General features: G+C 41.0%; 1 long non-coding RNA gene across 1 annotated transcript; it reads left to right on the top strand.

Moving 5' to 3' along the window:
* Nucleotides 1-3,903: 3,903 nt before the first annotated feature.
* On the top strand, nucleotides 3,904-7,218 carry LOC113082687 (uncharacterized). The gene is made up of 3 exons (XR_003282818.1): nucleotides 3,904-5,314; nucleotides 5,491-5,566; nucleotides 5,916-7,218. It is a non-coding gene; the product is annotated as an uncharacterized LOC113082687 (long non-coding RNA).
* Nucleotides 7,219-7,476: the final 258 nt, after the last annotated feature.

Here is a 7,476-nt window from a genome sequence, read left to right as displayed (position 1 = left end):
TTTTTTTTTTTTTTCACATTTTAAATCTTTATTCGTCATTCACCCGCATACACTCAGGTTACTGAAATTAAATTTGTGTTTCTTCCGGTTTAATCCGGAATTGAATTTTTTTTCGGCCTGAAGTTACATGAAACATGCAGATGAGTAATAAAAAGGTCATGATGATGCAGGTTACTGCATGATGATTGAAATCGCAAAATGGCCTAGCAGAAGTCAATTATTGTCATGTTTCCAAACTTTTGGCAGGTATTTTAATTATAAAAATTATATTAATACTTGTTATATTATATTGATTATTAAATGCTGAATTTTATTTTTACAGGACAATAGTATGTATTATTATATTGTAAGATTTTTTTTTGTGTGTCTAGCTGATCACATGTCTGGGCTTTATTACAGTAAATTTGAGAGAGTTTTAAATTAAAGAAATTTTTCTTTAAGTTCAACTGTTTTTTTTTTTTTTTTTTTTTTGTGCATAACAAATCTCTTTTATGTGTGAGGTTTATACTTCAAACTTAATGCTCTTGCAGACCCCTATCAGAAATAAAGATGCTTAATTTTTCAAAAGCAGATAATAATTTGTTTTGCCTGATTTGTGTACCCTGTTCATCTCCAGTTTGGGCAGTCAGAGTGGACAACGCCCTGGATGCTTATGGTCCACCATCATGCAGCTGCCAATTAAGAGATGCCTGGGACGTCCACGACGAGCACTGCTGCCCCCAAATCCTGAGATTCCTCCATCCTGCCACCCAGAGTTGCAACCCAGCAACAGTGTCCCTGAGCCCAGCCCCCTTCCCTCTTGCCTCTACAGCGGCATGGACATCATGCAGGGCCTGGACCCCAGCACCCATCTCAATCAACTCAAGAGTTCCATCAGCACTTATTTTGGAGCTGCAGGACGTCTGGCCTGGTCAAAAGGGCACTTTTATTTACATTTCAACTAATTGCACATAAGCTCTTATCCTGTACATCCAGTATTGTCATCTCAGTTTAAACAGCCTAGCTTGTGAATTTGATTATAAAATGAGATTATGATGTTGAAAAACAATGGAAAATGGTTAATTATTCTCCTGCCACAAAACATAAAAAAAATAATAACGTTCTAAATAATTAACGTTTATAAACAATAATAAATTTTTTTTTTAAAAATTATTTGAGGGCATATAATAACCAGATAAAAAAATACATAAAAGAATGAATGAGTGTATGAATAAATTAATGAATACAATTATTTTAATTGAAAATAAATAAATAAAACATCGGTTGTCTTTACAGACAAAAACATAAATACAAATATTTGTTAAAAATTGAAAAAAAAGAGTCTTAAAAAGAAACCATGGACTCAAAAAATACATTTCAAATTTAATTATTTAACTTTCCCTTTTGTGCAAAATCAGAATGAGCTTTATTGCCAAGAATGTTTACAATGCGCACACAATACATTTTTCTTGGTGACAGGTGCTTCCAGTGTTGAAAAAGTAGAAACATAGGCAATGCAAAATGGAATATCACACACAACAGTATAAAATGTAAGCAATAAATTAAATTTAATACAATACAATATGTACTTGAAAGTTGAAACATAATGTTCCCGTTTACCTTGTTCCCTGAGAAAGCGGATTGAGATCAGCGCATTAGCAAATGTCTTATTTGTGACCAGCTGTGAATAATGTGTGTAACACGTTGATAGAATTGACCCGGTGGTAATATAGCCCCGGTTGATGACGTCATCGGGGCGTGCCCGCAACACGTGGGCTATAAATAGATAAGCCACAGGTGCATCAACAGGACATTTTGTCTGAAGAGCAGTCCTGGGACATATTCAGCACGGCAATGCAGCGCAGCATCTCGTTCCGCTTTCTCAGGTAACAAGGTTGCAGTCAAGTAACCAGGAACGTTCCCTTTCGAAAGCTTCAGTCGATGCTGCGCTGCTCAGCACATTGGGAACGAGAATACCCACGCCGCCGTGCTTGAAAAATGTCTGGACCCCTAAGGTTGTGCAGGTGTGCTACCAAACCACAAGAAGGCCTCAGACATTAGCTTGTGATGTTGACTCAAGGACATGAGAGGCCGGAGTAGTATGGACCAGGGCCGTGAAGAGACCTTTGGAGGGGCAGGTGCTCAAAGTATAAAAGGGGCACACGGAACAAGGCTTTAAATAGCGTGGTTCAAAATAGCAATACAGCAATATATTGTGAAGCATTCCTTGCCGATTTGCGTATCGATATGGATGATTATGTATTGATATGGCAGCAAATGCTGTGATGCAGTTTTTAAAAAGAAAAAGATTAGAAGAGACAATTTTAAGTTTAAAAGTAAAAAAATAAAAAATTATTTCCACCTAATAATAGCTCTGGGATTAGAAACTGAAATGTCTTAAATTGTCCCAACCTGAAGGTTTTTTCTTCTCTGTTCTACAGAATAATTAAGAACAGCTGTTATAGTAAAAACTACAGAAAACAACTCTACATTTTCCTCTTTCTCACCAGCCTCGGTCTCCTGGCTTGCTTACCTGCTCTTTCTGTCACTTGTGCGTCTACATTTGCCTCTTTTTCTTCCTCTATCTCCATCTCCTCATCTGATCTTTTACTTTCCAGTCTCTGTCCATCTAAGAACAAGGCACAATCTACTATTTCATTATCAATCTATTATTTTAACCATCACTACTATTCTTGCACCTAATCAATAAGTCCACCTTAAATATTGATACAAAACAATAAACAACTGAGTCATGCTATGAAAATTGTGCTCTTCTCTCTCTCTCTCTCTCTCTGGAGTTTGATGTCCTCCCAATCACTTCCACCAATTACTTCCACTCACTCCCTCACCTGTCCCAGGACACTTAGCCACTCACCCAAATAGCAAAATAATGTCATTAATAACTTACCCTCATGTTGTTCCAAACCGGAACCACAAAAAAGAACCGGTGAACCATTTTCTTCAACCAGTTTATTGAATCGAACTGTCCGAAAGAATATGCATGACGAATCACAGGGAAACACAGGTGGGCGGACACAAGGCTGGGCGAACTGAATCTTCGGTGGACAACGGATGATGGTGCTTGGGCCCGTGATGATCCCTTGAACCCGGTGCGTGTGTAATCCTCGTGACGGTGCTCGGTAATCCAGTGCTGGGTGAAGATCCAGGAACAACGATGATACAGGAAGACTCAGGCAGGAACTAGGGACACAGGAACAGGTACAGGAGCACACCGGGGAGAAACAACGATCTGACATGAAACACCAGTTACTGAACTTATATAGGAGACAAACAATTGAAACCAGCTGGCGCTGCTGATCATCGCTGATCAGTGACCACGCCCATAGACACACACACAACAGCACGCTAGACGAGAGAGAGAGTGAATTCATGAACCGTGACAGTACCCCCTCCCCTAAGAACGCCTCCTGGCATTCCCTGGCGGACTTACCTGACGATTGTAATCATCGATCAGAGAGTGATCAAGAATGTCTCTAGTAGGAACCCAACTTCTCTCCTCTGGACCGTAACCCTCCCAGTCCACCAGGTACTGAAATCCACGTCCCCTCCTTCTCGAGTCCAGAATACGACTAACCAAATAAGTAGGTTCCCCATCTACGAGACGCGGCGGGGGAGGAACCGGGACAGGCGGATTAATAGGTGCCCAAAACACGGGTTTGATCTTTGATACATGGAAGGCGGGGTGAATTCTCCTGTACCTAGGATGAAGTTTGAGGCGGACTGCCACCGGACTAATGATCTTGGTGACAGGAAACGGGCCAATAAATTTGGGAGCAAGCTTATTAGAGACAGAGCGGAGAGGAATGTTCTTAGTAGAAAGCCACACTTTTTGACCAACGACGTATACGGGAGGCTTTGACCGGTGGCGATCGGCCTTGGCGCGCGCCCCCATTTGGAGAAGAGTCTCACGGGCTCTAGTCCAAGTGTGGTGACACCTCTGGATGAAGGCGTGAGCGGAGGGGACCGCGACTTCGGATTCCGTACTGGCAAAAACTTGTGGCTGGTAACCTCAACTACACTCAAATGGAGTAAGGCCCGTAGCTGACACTGGTAACGAGTGGTGTGCGTACTCCACCATAGAAAGTTGTTGGCTCCAAGAGGAAGGATTCTTGGAAACCAAACATCGCAATACTCTCTCCAGCTCTTGGTTGGCCCTCTCTGATTGATCATTGCTTTGGGGATGAAACCCCGAAGAGAGACTAACCGTCGCTCCCAATAATCTACAAAACTCTTGCCAAAATTTGGACACAAATTGGGGACCCCTGTCGGAGACCACGTCCATCGGGAGGCCATGTAAACGAAAGACGTGATCTATGACAACAACCGCTGTCTCCTTGGCTGAAGGTAATTTGGGCAAGGCGATAAAATGAGCCGCTTTCGAGAACCGGTCCACAACGTCAAAACGTCAAAACGTCTTGCCCCGGGAGGGCGGTAGCAAAATCTAGCACGATGTGGGACCAGGGTCTCAAAGGGACTGACAACGGTTGGAGTAACCCATCAGGGGGTCGGTTGGACGTCTTACCAGTGGCACAAACAGAGCAAGCCAAAACAAAACTACGGATATCACGAGCCATTAACCGCCACCAGAATCGTTGTTTATCCAAAAAACTGGTACGATTAGCTCCTGGATGACTTCAGACCGATACTCCTCAGGCAAAAATAACCGGTTCGGTGGGCAATTGGGCCTAGGCGTTACCCCTTCTAAGGCCTTCATGACCTTCAATTCGACCTTCCATCTGAGAGTGGAGACCACTAATGTCTCGGGTAAAATACACTCGGGAGTGGACGGGCGTTCGGAATGGTCAAAAACACGAGATAAAGAATCGTGTTTGATGTTTTTGGAACCCGGGCGGTACGAAAGAGAAAAGTCAAAACGACCGAAAAAAAGTGCCCACCGAGCCTGCCTAGAGTTGAGTCTTTTAGCAGTTCTAATTGTAACCCAGGTTACCAGTGGAGTAACAGAAAAAATATTGTTATTAATATAACACTATAATAACGTGAGAGTTATTAAAAAGTATTCAAAATTAGTAATTTCAAAAAAGAAAAATATTACTTTCATACAAACATATATTTTCATTTGAGAAATACTATGACCAATGGTGATTAGTTTTGAACCTGAGATGAGCCAATACGAGCGCAGTTTTTGGCGCTGCGTAAGAATTGATTTCCGGGTTTTCGCATGAGGTATATGCGTGAAGTTAAGAGGCAACTCTCTCTAGTGTGCACGGATGCCTGATGAGTGCTGTGTCTCGATGCTCCGGGAAACAGAAATATAGAAATTAGCCTTATAGATGAGTTTGGTCGATGGATTGATGTGAGTGAAAAAATGCATTTTATTTCCTATTACATATAAGTGACGTTGGTATCGTTATGAGAGCGAAACGAATACTCATCTGTTTAATATAAAAGTGTATGCTGATATACATATACTTAAATAGTATCAGAGTATTGCTAAAGTATTTATGAAGTGAATTTTTTTTATTTAAAAAGGGTAAAGGGAGCGATTGTAATGTGGCGTGCTGTGCCTGCATCATTCTGGAATATTCTGAGTTAAACGATTTCCTTGGTAAGTCAAATTGTTTTGTAACTGTTGCAAACCAAACTGTTATGGTTGTATAAGACGAAAAGCAAGAGAAATTTAATCTGTGAGTGATTTATATGTATTAAAGAAAATGTTTAATGCTGTATAGGGTTAATAACAGCTAAACAGATGGATAAGTGGTCAATATATGAATCATTGTATTATGTTGAGAGAGAGTCACAAACATTGCCTATGTAAAAGAAATATTCTTTATTGGAAAATTGTATTTACACATGTTCAGGTTATAATGAGTAACTCTACTGTCAGTAAAAATTGTTTATTATATGTTACAATGAAGATACTAATGATATTTCTGTGACCTTGACTGTTCAAGGTCAGGTTTTTTTTCTTCTGTTATGTCTTTTCCAAATTCGCTGTGTATACTGGATCTGTCCTGGCCTTCCAGTGGTTTTGAGGAGGGTTTGGACTGGCGAGCCTCCCTCGAGTTGTTTTTGGATCTTTCTGTTGAAGAAGTATTCGCACTGATTCAACTGCAAATGGTAGGAAAAGGACTAACTTTCCTCATCTTTTTATTTTTTTATTTTTTTTTTCCGGATGGAGACCTTTTTCATTACCCAGAGATAAAGGACAATTATTTATTTTATTTTTTTATTTTATTTTTCCTAAAACTTTTCAAAGCACTCTTTCACAAGGACTTCAATTCTGATTGGATTTCATTGTAAAAGAAAAAAAGAGAAGAACCATTTGTTGTGCAATTGGGTTGTATGTTGTTTATTTAGGATTTACCCTGTTGAAACCCAAAGGGAAAAAAAACTGAGATCTAAAGTGTTGAAATCTTACATTCTGGTTGGAAAGGAAATACATATGTACATTTTATTTCATTTTATTTTATTTGTTATCAACCAATGTAATTCACCTGTTGTCATTCACCTGCAAATACAGTGTGTGTTCAAACGAGTATTCACTGTTGTTGTGGCATCTTTCTCAGCAGCGAATCTGTTTCTTCTGAAATGCTGGTCCATAGATTTCATTAAGTTAATAGCCAGAGAATAAGCGCTACATAATGTATTCTAGGTTCTTGTGATCGGTCCAAACGATAAAACGTACCCCTGAGCCTTCTAACCAGTGCCGTCATTCCTCCAGTGCTAACTTGACTGCCAACAACTCTCTGTTACCAATGTCATAATTACGTTCGGCAGGTGATAAACGATGAGAAAAAAAACGCGCAAGGGTGAATCTTATCGTCTGTGGCAGAATGTTGGGAAAGAACTGCTCCTACCCCCACCTCTGACGCATCGACCTCCACCACGAACTGACGTGATGGATCAGGGGCAACGAGGATGGGAGCCGAAACGAAGCGGCTCTTAAGTTTGGCAAATATAGCCTCGGCTGTATCGGACCACCTGAACGTCGTTCTGGGGGAGGTCAAGGCGGTCAGAGGAGCGACTAGTTGGCTGAAGTTACGAATAAAACATCGATAAAAATTGGTGAATCCCAGACACCTCTGTAGGGCCTTACGGGAATCTGGACTTGGCCAATCTATCACAGCCTTAACCTTGTCAGGATCCATACGCACTCCCTCAGATGAGACGATGTACCCTAAAAAGGGGACGGACTGTGCATGAAAAACGCATTTCTCCGCCTTGACAAAAAGCCCATTCTCTAGCAACCTCTGAAGCACTCACCTGATGTGCTGAACGTGTTCCTGGAGAGAAGAGGAAAAGATCAATATGTCATCCAGGTAAACATATATTGATCAACCATATCTCTCAGCACGTCATTGACGAGTGCTTGGAAGACTGCGGGCGAGTTGGATAGCCCGAAGGGCATAACCAAGTATTCAAAGTGCCCTCTAGGGGTATTAACCCTTAGGGGACTAAGCCCTTTTTGGTACGTTTTCTCTATTTTTACATTTCGGCTTATAAACCATATGT

The sequence above is a fragment of the Carassius auratus genome, unplaced genomic scaffold (assembly GCF_003368295.1).
Source record: "Carassius auratus strain Wakin unplaced genomic scaffold, ASM336829v1 scaf_tig00036711, whole genome shotgun sequence".
NCBI classification, from domain to species: Eukaryota; Metazoa; Chordata; class Actinopteri; order Cypriniformes; family Cyprinidae; genus Carassius; species Carassius auratus.
This window is presented reverse-complemented; position numbering and strand designations above follow the sequence as displayed.